This window comes from Tympanuchus pallidicinctus, unplaced genomic scaffold (genome assembly GCF_026119805.1).
Source record: "Tympanuchus pallidicinctus isolate F22 unplaced genomic scaffold, pur_lepc_1.0 scaffold3, whole genome shotgun sequence".
Taxonomy (NCBI): Eukaryota; Metazoa; Chordata; class Aves; order Galliformes; family Phasianidae; genus Tympanuchus; species Tympanuchus pallidicinctus.
The window spans coordinates 101,172,448-101,184,993 of record NW_026294747.1 but is presented as its reverse complement, the minus strand read 5'-3'; the positions used below and the strand labels follow the sequence as shown (position 1 = coordinate 101,184,993).

At 46.1% G+C, this 12,546-nt stretch overlaps 1 long non-coding RNA gene across 4 annotated transcripts in view; it reads right to left on the bottom strand.

The window, feature by feature from the left end:
* The window catches only part of LOC128086095 (uncharacterized), a 155,317-nt gene extending 143,870 nt beyond the window's left edge, over positions 1–11,447 (bottom strand). For all 4 annotated transcript variants that reach the window (XR_008209230.1, XR_008209229.1, XR_008209231.1 and 1 more), the window contains exon 1: positions 11,315–11,447. This is a non-coding gene — a long non-coding RNA (uncharacterized LOC128086095). The remainder of the gene's footprint in view (positions 1–11,314) is intronic.
* Positions 11,448–12,546: the final 1,099 nt, after the last annotated feature.

The window sequence follows — 12,546 nt, the reverse complement described above, 5'->3', positions numbered from 1 at the left end:
TCCCACATTTGTTCACTGTGTGCTCCAGGGAATGGTCAACCTGCTGCCTGGCCATCAGCACACCTATGGCACTCTACTTAGCTCCCCTCAGGCACTTACTTCCCTCTCAATTTCGTCAGCATAATTGCACATGAAGGGGTTTCTTCAACCCAACTGTTGAAGTGATGAGAGCTACAAAAATAAACGTAATGCGTGAAGTGTTGAGGCTGACCCAGATTACTGTGACAGAATTGGGTTAGGGAGCACCTCCAACCTATGGCTGTGCTGGCAGATCCGAAGCAGGGTAACGTTTACCAGAGTGGACAAGGACAGTTGGGGCACTGGGGTGCTCTGAAACTGGGTTCATCTGGGGCCAGAAGAGCAGATTAACCCTTGCTTGAAACAGCACCTGCTGTGGAGAGAGCTTTTCATTGCTTCATTGTGTGAACCCTTCAGGAGGCTTTTTAGGGAAAACAGTGGAGCTAAAGGAAGAAATGAAGAAATGAGGGACAGAGTGAGAAGCTGGTAACAGAGGTGAGGGTTGTCCTTGCTTCAGGGTCTAAGCAAAAGACACTTTTGAGCTGCATACAAGTAAAAGAAAAGCCCTCTTCTTTTGCCAAAGGGGATTTTGTTTTTTTCAAAGCAACAGAAGCTCCAAGCTAGCAATGAACTCTGCCAACTTGCTGAACACCTCTGAACTGAAGTCCATCCCTCACTCAGCATCACCATTTCCCCCATTGCTAGCTCTTGCCATAGCAGCCACTAGAGTCCTTGAATGTCATATCCCATCACGTCCCTGCAGTCTGACGCTGGTAACGTGATGAAAAAGATTATTTCAAGGATAAGGAAGATTGTTAGAAAGAAAATGAAGCTCTCGTTTCTTGGAAGCCTTCGTCTATGGCAGCTTGTTAATCGAATGGTGTCAGAAGTGAACATTTTTTCCAAAAGAAATGGGGCAACAGAGCCTCTGCATTTCTCATTTGGGATGGGGCTCTGTGAAGTATAGGAATACTGAAAGTGGAAAGCAGCCGTCTATTTGCCAAGGTAGAACCGTATGTCTTTGTGGCAAGAGGATGTATGTCTGGTCTCTCCTTGAAGACCAAGCTCAGGAGAGGAAGGGAAGATGTATAAGAAAAGGCAGAAAGGCCAGCTTCGTTACTTGGAACTATTTGGAGAATTCCTGGCAGCGTGCTGCTGGTGACGGAGGTGTCGTGCCTAAAGTCACCACAGGCTGGCCATGTGGCCAGAGAAAGGCCTTCCTCAGCACTGGAACAGAACTAAGACATGACATTAAGTGGAAGTTATTTGTACGTGGTAAACAAGTGGCATTAGTTTAACAAAACCCTGCAATTATGCTGCATATTCTGGATATGATCTCTTTGCTGTTCTTCAAGAATAACATGTTCGTACGGTGATACAAAACCCTACTGTCTGGGGGTGCCGGTTTTGTAATCACCCCTGGACAAGCTGGACTTTGGGTCATACTTCAACAGGCCCACTACCCTGTAACTGATTAAAAGCCCCTCTTATTCTTTGTAGCACTACCTGAGGTCTTGGCTTTACAACATGATTTGGGTAATGAGAGCAAGGTGATCAGGATTATTAATAGACATCACATCTAGCTGGAAAATTGGAAGCTGAGAGTAAACGTGAACACCTCCTTTAAGTGAGTTTTCTCTGTGAGCTGGCGAAAGGATTGAAGTGCGAGGCAGAATCATTCTCATTTCCAGTAATATTTATTGATTTACTTCACATCATGCAGTTCAATAACTCATCCTCCAAACAGATGAAACTTCAGCTCCATATAAATAGGTATTAATCTCAAGTAAATTACCAACGAGTCTTAATTAAGCAATAAGACAGAACAGCCCATATAGTCGGGTTGATTAATGGCACACCTTGGACGTGCACCAAGGCACAGGGCAAAGCAAAGTGCTTTCAGTCTGCTCATGGCCTGAAATTCATCAACAGAACACAACTCCAAATCGCCTCAGGGCGTAGACACAGTCAAGAGCTTGGCTCTTGCTCCAGCCGTGACCACAACTTTAAACTGCCTGTTTCAAAGGAAATAGGGCAGAAACAGAGTCCTTCCAGTTCTTACAAAGCAGCAGGCCATGTGATTGCATTGCTGTTTGCATCTCTCTTAAGCATCCGGATAAAATACGCCAGTAAGAGCAGCAGAAGTATGGGAGGTGTAGAAGGTATGAAACTCAACAAGATGAGAGGTGCCTTTGCAAATGTCCGGAACACATCATGTAAGCCAAAAATATGTCTGCGCATTCTTCTCTGCGTCCTCTTCTCTGAAGAGGATTTCGCTCTGATTTTGTTTATGGCGCTGTTTATTAGGAGGGATGTCCTGGAGGTCAACAGAACCAAAAGAGTGGGAAATCAATGCAAGGGAGGGAAGAGAGGGAAAATTTCTCAGTATGATTCTCGCCTTGCACACCGACATCAAAGCCTGCTTCCTGGTATCTGAAAACATGCTGTAGCCCTTCATATTTCCCGCTAGAGAAGTAGACTATTAGCATACAGCTGCAGCCCTTAGGAGAGCTAAACAGAATGAACTGGAGATTTGGCAGAGTGTTTTTCTGCTCTTTTCTACAACAGGCTATATAAAACGCACAGAAGAGGGAGACACTACAAAGCAGGTTCTCAACTACAGTAATTCAGTGCAGCTCCATTGTAGTCAGTGGAGCTATACTGATTTATACTAGTGAGTTCATTTACATCTGTCTCCCCCTGCCCCTCTCTCTCCCTGGTTTTGGAAAGGTTTTGGAAAGGAAAACAAGTGCTGAGGAGAAAATGACAGAGAAGGGCAAAGAAATTCAAGTGGCAGAGAGCAGAATGAGAATGCATCAATATACAGCAATGCAAAGACTACAGGGCCAGAAAGGGAAAAGGGAGACAAAGGGCATTCCTGGGAAATCGAAGTTTCCAATGGAAAAGGCACTGCAGCCAAACAGTCAGAAACTGCTCACGCCATTTCTGAGCCTGTCCTGAGAAGGGGGGAACACAGCTTTAAGAAGTAAATAAATAAAGCACTCCCACTTTGCTCCACAGGCTGAGATTACGGGTTCGTAACTATGGGATCCTGCTGGTTACAGATTTCCATTCCCTCCTTGCTCAGGACTACCTGGTCTCCTGGGACTCTGTATGCCCCATCCCCACTGTCCTTTTCCTGCTTACTCAGGATCCCTTCCAGCCACTACCACAACACCTGCCTGGCATCTCCTTATGCTCCTTCCCTGCTAAGCCCCTGCTACACAGATTTTGTGGGCTGCACATGACCTGCACATAAATCAGGTGGATGAAAAAAGGAGGGAGAGGTGGATAAAAAAAAGAGCAACTGGCCATCAGTTATCAGCACTGGGGACTTCAATCTCATGGGTAATTGCCCTCACTGATGACAGGACTAATCTTGGCTATCATACCATTTTCTAGCTTAACAGTAATCTTTCTGTGTGCTGTCCCCCTTCCAAAACAACTGGAAAAGTCCAGACTGGAGTGGGCTGGAAGCTTTGTAATGAAAATCAGAGATATCAATCAAATTAATATGGCAATATGCTACCTGGGACAGCTGGGGACCAACCAGGTCACTTATTCTACCATAGTCTTCTTCTGACAGCATGAAGCTCTAGTGGGGGTGAGGTGGGCAGGAAGAAGTCAGCAACCTTCTCAAGCAGCTCTGCAGCATCCAGCAGACAGCCTGAATCACGGCACCAGAATGAATGTGAGCATGTCAGGATGCCGTGCTAACTCTTCCTCAAACTTCAGCACTCTGTTGTAGTATTTTCATTCCAATACCAGAATAACAGACTGCATATTAGAAATCTTTTTTCTCTTTCAGTATTCACTCTGCACACTCGACCCACCTCCATGCACAGAAACACATTTGAGCTTCTAGCAGTCCAGCTATACTCGTCCTAGCGAAACCCTCTAGGGCAAATGGAAGTAATACCAGCCAAAAGTGCTTTGGGTAGTGCACCTTTTAGTCTGGTTCACTGATGTAAATGAACTCTGTCAGGGGAAAAAAAACTGTTTGTTTTCATGCTTGATGTTGGTATAACTGCAGCTGCCATAAAAATATTGCTGGAAATGTCACTGCAGAATCACACCCTGACTGACAATGAAATACCAGCCAACGTTTCTAGCATAAATCTTGCATAAAGAAAGTGCCAAGGTTAAATTTCTAGGGCAAAGGGAAGCGGGCAGACCCAGCAGGCAAGAATTTAAAAGGAAGGGAAAAAGAAAGGTACCTTAGGAGAAAACAATTCTATTATTAGATAGATATTCATTCATGTACATCAGCTGGCAGCATCATGTCCCTTTAGCAGTCAGTTGCAGAACAGCAAGAATTTTTATGTCTGTTTAAGGCCTCTGGATGAAGCTGCCAATTGTTGAATGGGAAAAGCTCCAATGAAAATATTTAGCTTTGGCGGAGACGAGGCCACCTACGAGGCTGTCCGTTTCCCTTTCTTCTTCTCCTTCTGCCTCTCCCAGCCCCCTCGCAGCCATTAACTTAACAGCAGCAGCTGTGACAGTCTGAGATACGCGGAGAAGTGTAAGAAGACCATCCTGTACTCCATGCCAACACTGTTAGTTCAGAAATATTAGGAGATTATTTTTAAGTTCCCCCTGTTGTATGCAAGGCTAGAATGAAAAAAAAAAAGGAACTTAAGAGGATTTTCATGCAGTGTTTGTTATTCATTTTGTTGTTGCCACAGCATGTGGGATTTGTGTGCATTTAAGATATCAACTTAACTATACTGCCTTCACTTCATTACTTGTGTTTGCCAGCTGATGGAATGCCAAGGTGAAGCGAGTGAATCAAAGAAGATTTAAAGTAAATACCTTTCAAAATATGGGGCAAACAATGTAATATGGAGAGGTGGATGGAGAAGGGGAAGAGGAGGGGAGGAAAAGGGATATCAAGTGCTGCTGTAATAGAATGTACCTCTCCAAATGACTGAGTGGAGAAACCATCTCAAACATTGCCAGAGACTTGTGTTGTCATCAGCCCCTTTCTCCAGAGGAGAACTCCAGAGGAGTTGCCACAGGTAAAACACAGGTTTTATTTGGCTGTATCTTTTGTTGTGCTAAAAAGGGGTTCCAAGCATTAGTTCTCCTCAGAAGGATAACCTTAAATAAACTACAGCACCGTGCTGCTAATTGTTTTGTGTCATTTGCTTTGTTACTGAATGGGTTTTGTCTATAGGCAAGTACATGTGCACTGGAGATTTTTCTTTCATCTGCTCATTCTCTGAGGTATAAGCACCAGCTAGGTGTTCTGTGCCCTACCCCTGTCTTTTTGGACAGTCCTATTCAGCTAAATCACGTGTTGTTCGCATGGCAGAGCTCTGCCCAAGGGCAAGAGCTGGCACTGATTTCTAGTCTGAAAGGTAAAATCTATCCTCACACACCTACCTAACATTTCTTTTGTTGAGGAGGCAGGCAGTCAGTAGAAAACGGTTTAGAGAAAGGTAAGAGAAATCCCATTGTTGAAAATCATGAGATAACTTGGGTCTTGAACAACTCTCAGGGGCTGCCACTATCTGCACTTCAGGCTTTTAGGGTCATTTGTTTTCTCTCTTTTAAACAGCGAAACACTATTTTGTCTATGGGCACACCACTGTAGAAAAATCAGAAAAAAAAAGAAATCTCTATGTATTACCTCTCTCTCCTCCATCCAGATTTTGGAAATGAGACTATTTCTATTAACAGTGGCATATTGGAAAAAGATATAGCCCAGTGAAAAGGACAAGTTATTGCTATTCATTGTGAACATCATTTTCCAGCAGCTTCAAAACCCACAGGCCCACCAAGACAACCTCCACTGGAAAAGAAAGTCAAGAGGGCTTCAGGGATCTGATAAACACCATGTGAAGCATGAAAAGTCCACTGCTGAATTACCATGGAAAGGTCTGATTTCACAACAGCCTTCCCCAGGCCTTTCTGCCTTCTAAGCAGCTGCCCAGAATAGTGCTTTTAACCTCGAAACAGCTCTGGGACATCCAGAACGCAGTGTCCCCCAGCCACTGTACATCTGGGTGGGACGGCATGGAGGATCACAGCAGTAAGGAGATGGACATCAGAGTGCCCACACAACAGACTGCTGCACTGCCCACAGCACGTGCTGGTGTTATCCACCCTTCTGTCAGCAGAGGGAAGAGCAGCCTGGCAAATGGGGGCTGGGAGGGTTTTGGCATATGCTGGGAATCAAACCACATAACCAGGATCCATGGAGCGTTTGCACATTGGTTGTGTGCAAATGTTAGCTCCCTGCTGTAGCCTGGGCACAGCTGTGGCAGCACACACTGCTCAGGGTAATGCAGGACATGGTGTGATCACACCTTTGCTGTTCTCTCAAGCTCGTGGTGACCACTCTTCAGCCACAGCCAGGGGGCACCACACAAGATGTTCAGAGACCTCACGGATCCAGATAGGTCATCCCACTTTGTGCCTCTACATTTCCCCTACATCTTTTTGTTCTCCTGTTTACAGTACTGCTTACAAGGACGCTGTGGATTGCTCTCATGTGTTTCACTTTTTCACCTCGACTATTTACAAAGCCCCACTTAAAAGGCTGAAAGTAAAATTTCTTTATTGATTTGGTCTCTTTTTCCATTTGAAAAACATTGATTTTTTTTTTCCTTGTGTTTTTAATGGAGCTTGAAATTAACATGAATCTGTTTGTTCAGATCCCTGTCTGAATTAGTGCAGTTTTAGTAATAAAGTTAGGTAGCTGTTACCTTGGAAACAGAGCTCTGTTTTAGAAAACATTTTAGCAAACATTGGAGCTAAAGAGAACAGAGTAGCAAAATCAAATTCCTCCGTAAGAGATTGGTGGGTGTTGGTATCAGCCAGTACCTTCAGCCCAGAGCATGCCGCCTGCCTGACGGCAATCCCATAAGAAGTGAGTTAACTCAGGGGCTCTGGCTATTTTACAGTGTTTCAGTTTTTGCAACGGCTCTCTTCTTCCCTTCTCCTCTGGTAGCGCGGTGGTGTCAGTCAGCATTAAGGATTCACAGCTCTTCACTATCCCTTAATTGCCGCACTAATCTGAACTCCTTGGCTTAGCTGTGAGATCCTCTAAAGGTGCAGAGGTTCCTGCGGCTCCCCAGCAGTGCAGTTGTAAAGGCACCGGGTACAGCTGTCATGGCAAGATGGCCACAGGGAAGCGGCAATTGGTTGCAGGGATATACTGCGCTGCCACAAACATGCAAGCTGGAACAGCGGCCTGCATACACAGAAATACGAGGCCTTGTCTTCTGCAGAACAGCAGGAGAGAGCCTCAAGACAAAAACGCTGTGTATGTGACAGTTCAGAGTGGTGGTACACACACAAGGTAGAATATACCTTTGCGTGTATACCTATACCACAAGCAAAACTGGAAAAAAAGTTATCCGTATACAACAATATCACTGCACAGAACAAAAGGTGAAGCAGACTGAGCGAGATGTGTTAGGCTCAAACACCTGAAAATTGCTCGATAAGGTTCATTTTTCTCAGTTTCTTTAGTTTTCAGTTCCATCCAAGTGGTGCACCAGGACAGGACTGTTGCCTTCCTCCCTCCTTTGAAAGATGAAGAGTTTTACAGAAAAGAACTGCAAACGGTAGAATTGTTTCTACACTTCCTTTAGAGGTACAATTCTTCCATGCTTGACTTTCTCTGACCATGAAGCTAACGTTATTTCAGCCACGTTTACTCAGATCCCAATTAAAAATAAATAAAAATAAAATGCTGCAGGAGAGATGAGAAGATGTTCTGCTGAGGCTTGTTCTTTTTAATTGTTTCTGTCTTCCAATATCACCTTCAAAAATAAAACCCCCAGCTCTGCAGAACGCCAACTGATTGCTTACTTGGGTACGTACATCCTTAGTGGGCAGGCAGCAGGACGACGAGGAACAAACGAGAATGCTCCCTGTAACCTCAGCATTAATGCACATAGCATAATAGACGGCTGGCCACTGCATTTGAAAAACAGTTCATGAAGCAAAGTAGAAATGATGGGTGTGCAGGATATAATTACAGCAGTAATGTAATAACATTCCATGTTAGATTATTAGGGGTCTATTCTGCCCTTGACATGCCTACATAACTTCCATTAACGTTAATTGAGGTTATGCACGTGAATCAGCAACTGAGCAAATCACTAAATTAATTACATGTAAAGTACCTGTTTCATTTTTTTAAATCCACCAATACGTTTGGCCTGTGCAAATGCTTATAGTCTAGGAGAGAACAACCACAGTGTGGAGGAGAAGCCATGTGGAAAAGGCCGTGTGGTTTTTAAAACCCCATTATACAAAATTAAGTTTTGATAAATAGGTAAAGGATAGTAGGAATACTAATTCCTGGACGGGGCTTCCTGCACATCCTTCAGAAACCCTGTGGCTTTGTTTGAATAAACTAGGAGAGACTCCTGCTCTTCTGCAGCACCTCCTGCAGAGGAGGTTATCTGGAGCTTTTATAAACAAAGGTGTAAAATGCCGGCTCTGCAGGCAAAGGCGGCACCTACTGTGAGTGCAGCCATGGGAGCAAGAGCAGGCTTGGACAAGGCACAGAGCTACTATTTTCTTCTGCTTGGCAATTGCAACCCCCACTTTCTGTCGAGGCACGCTTTGATCAAGCAGATGTGATGACAAGGATCAGTGTGACAACAAAGTCTCTGCATACAGTGGAAGAAGTTTGGGCTTGAAATTCAAAGCCCGTGTTTCACTGAAGGGTCTTACTCTGCACCTATCCTGGAGTCTGAAGGATGGACGTTGATCTACAACAAATGGAATCACTCTCCTCTCCCTCCTTCTTCCTTTGATTTTTGGTCTGAGTGCTGAGAGCTGCTGAATTTTCAGTACTCCTGAGCAGTTAAAACCAGATGCAAAGGAAATTAAAGTGCCTCCTGGAGGAAGGAGGGGAGCAGTAAATAACCTCCGTCACCTGCACCTCTAACCTGCCTTCTTGTGATACTATAATTATAGCAGAGCTAGGTCATCAGTCTTTTCCAGGAACTCCCTGGAATTCCCTTCTCAGTGAGCCAGGCTCTGGAAGGGATTCCCCCACCCATTCAGCAACCTGAGAAGGTCCGGATGGCCATAAAACCTCTGCACCTGTTTGTGTCCTCCACTGGGAGGGGGCACAACTGCCCCACGTTGAGGCTTCCTGAAATAGAGCAATATCCATGAAGCGACCAACAGAGACTCCCTCATTATAGATTAGAAAGGATGCCTGAGCTTTCAGACTTTTTATTTTGTGCGGGGTAAACAGCCTCTCTGGTTTCATCTGGACATGTCTTGAAAGAGCAGCTCTTGGAGTGGCTTTAGTTACAGTGAGCTCCACTGCCCCCACAGATGGCTGGTGGCCTGTTTCCCCACGTGTGCCTTGTGGCACTGGAGCATGCAAGCCATGCAAAGAGCCTTGGCTTCAAAGAGTTACGCTCATGGGCTCACTGCCTGTCTGACAGGCAAATGGGAACTTAAGTTTCACCTCAGACAGTGTAGACACAGCTGCTGAAGCAACGTGAAGCTAACCCTGGCCAGCTGCACTGCAGATGGTGTTGCCAGTTTAATTAGTAATAGCATTATTTTCTGTAATTTTAAACATATATTTATTAATACTCATTTATTTGCAATAAGATAAGGACTTTGAAGTCCCTTGTCATCACTGGGGTATATAAACAGGACCAATTGGAAGCATAAGCAAGGTGTGTAATCACCTGTGCTGATAGAAAAGGGATAGAGGTAAAATTTCAGCATTAAGGATGCATTAAGATGCTCTGGATGTCACTGCAGTGGACCTGGCCTGGTAGTGGCAATGACAGAGCTATTCCCACTGGCTCAATCTCTCCTCAGGAAAAGCAAGTAGAATCACAGAATCATAAAGTCATCAAGGTTGGAAAAGACCTCTAAAATCATCCAGTCCAACCATCCACCTATCACCAATTCTAAACCACATCCCTCAGTACAACATCTAAGCATTTCTGGAGCACAATGTAGGAGTGATGGCTTCACTGCCTCAGTGTCTGGTTTACCTCTCTCGCTCTCTCACAGATACAGACAAACAAGCTGTGCAGGAGGCATGCTTCCCAGGAGCTGGGAAATTAAGGTAGCACAGAATAAGGGTGTCTAGAGTTGGGCTGTGCTCTTCCCCTCTCTCTGCTCTCTAGCATGTGGCTCATTGTCCTGTTGGAACCAGCAAAGGTGGAGAAGTGGAGGGAGAAGGCTCCAAAGGAAAGGAATCTCATCAGCAGGACCATAGCAGCCAACAGTGTGACTTGGCAACCTGTGCTCAGTGCCTCACCATGCTCAAGAGATTGTGCATCAAACAATGGCTCTGGTACCATGGGCTGAACAAAGAGTGAGAGCAGGTGCTCTAAACCCAAGATGTCCAGACACCTGACACGTACCTGGCTGAGAACACGGGAGCCATCATGAGGAAAGGACTGGCCTCCACCTCACAGTGAAAAGGCCACCACAGAGAGAAGATGAGGGTACAAACAACAGATGGTTAGATGCCAAATAAGAATTTTGATGCGTAATTTCACAATTTCACATTTAATAATATTGATCTATGTATTTACTTGAGAAAACAAATAGCCTGTTCATCCCTTGGTTTTATCTGGTTAAGTTTACAGAGGTCTCCGAGAGGCATTTAAGGTTATTCATGTCATAATGGGCGAGCTTCATCACCTGATGTGCATGTAGATCCTGTTCCCACTGTAATTGAGATTCAGGGATATCAGAAAACGGAACTCACCTCCAGCAAGTCACAGAATCACAGAGAATCACAGAATGGCCAGGGTTGGAAGGGACCTCAAGAATCTCCAATCCCACCCCCCGCCACTGGCAGGGCCACCAACTTCCACATGTAATACTAGACCAGGCTGCCCAGGGCAGGCCTTGAACACCTCCAGGAACGGAGCATCCTTTATTCCTCCATCACCTCCTGCCTTTCTAAGGCATCATCTACATACACAGGCTCTGTGTAAGCACACTGGGGCTGATGGTTAAATATGCCTGTATCAAACACCCAGAAGCTGGAAATTTTACATTGTAATTCCACAACTACTGATTAACTGGCCCAAATTCTTCCCCGTTTTACTAGAAACTGCACATTATTGGGGTATCTCCTTTTGCATTACAGACTGTACTCCTAAATATTCTGTTCCAGCTTGCTTTCTTTAAAAAAGTTCTGGGCCGGGAGAGAAGTTGTAAATAACAAGAGGAAATATGGCAGCTCAGCAGCTGCACACAGAGACAGCCAAATCAAGGCAAAATTGCACGATTCAAGCGTTCGTTCAAGTGTTCACACTTAGAGGCAAAGAGAAGTGGGCCATACCTCCTTCACACCGGAGCTGTCGCTGAATTTAGGAGACGCTTTTCACATGATTAAATCAGCACCTCTGCGCACGGTGACTGCAACGTGTAAGGAGGCGGCTGTGCTAGAAAAGAGACGCTTTTCCCCCTTTTCCGCCGCGGGGCTCCGCGCTGCCTGAGCCGCGGCCGCCACCTGCTGCCCTGCCGCCGCGCTGCAGCCACCCGCCCTGCCCTGCCCGGCCGAGGGGCGGCCGCCAGCCCCAGCTCCCCGCCCGCGCTGAGGCAGGCGCGGCCGCCATGTCGGGCGGTGCCCCCAGCGTGCGTGTGGCGTGCGGGCACGGGCGGCGGCGGCGGGCTGCTCTGAGGGGCCCTGGTGGGCGGGAAACGGCCTGAGGAGCGGGCGGATTTTTATGAGAGGGGAATGTGTTTGTCCAAGCACAAGTTGCAGTCAAGGAGAGGCGAGGACCGGGGTTCTCTGTCTTCAGAGGCAGACAAGGGTTTAACAGGGACAAGCATGGCCACTGAGAAGGAACATCACTCACCACCGCCCAGAAACCTGAGGGAGGCAGGTGCTGCTGCCATGTTGAGGTGCTCAGGCTGTGCCATGCTCCAGGCTCAGACCCCTTCCCGAGCTTCCCAGCCACCCTCTCCTCTGCTCTATGCTCTGTGTGCTGCAGCCCCCAGCACACGTCCCCTTGCTGTCCCAGCAGTCCCCTGTCTGCCCATATGCAGGGATGTGATCTTGGAGCTCAGGAGTGCTCTGGTGCTGGGTAGCCTGTGGTCTCCTGCCGTCAGTCTGGCATTTTCATAGCAAATCCCATGAAAGGTTGAGCCAGCTGAAGCAAAGCAAAATCTTGCTCTGGTATTTGTCAGCTGATTTTAGCTTGTGAATTAAGCCCGCAAGTGAGAGACTCTCCTGAGGGTCTTTGAGCAAGAAATGCCTGATACAAGGCAAATAGTGCTAACATATGGTTAGGAGTAACTGGCATATGCCAGAATCCCTGCCACATTCTTTTTTCACCTACCCTTACCTTTCTTACTGTTCATTCCACTTCGCTTTGCTTGTTAAGTGTTACTGATGTTCATTTCACAGACAAATCCCAGACTGATGTAAATCACACCACATCACTGCAATGCCCTCTCACATCCTTTCTCTTTAAATAGTGTAGCCACAAAGTGCTGTCTGGCATTTCCAAATAGACGTCAGTCCTCTTGAGATGGGGATTTACTTCTCCACTTTTTGGCATACTAAGT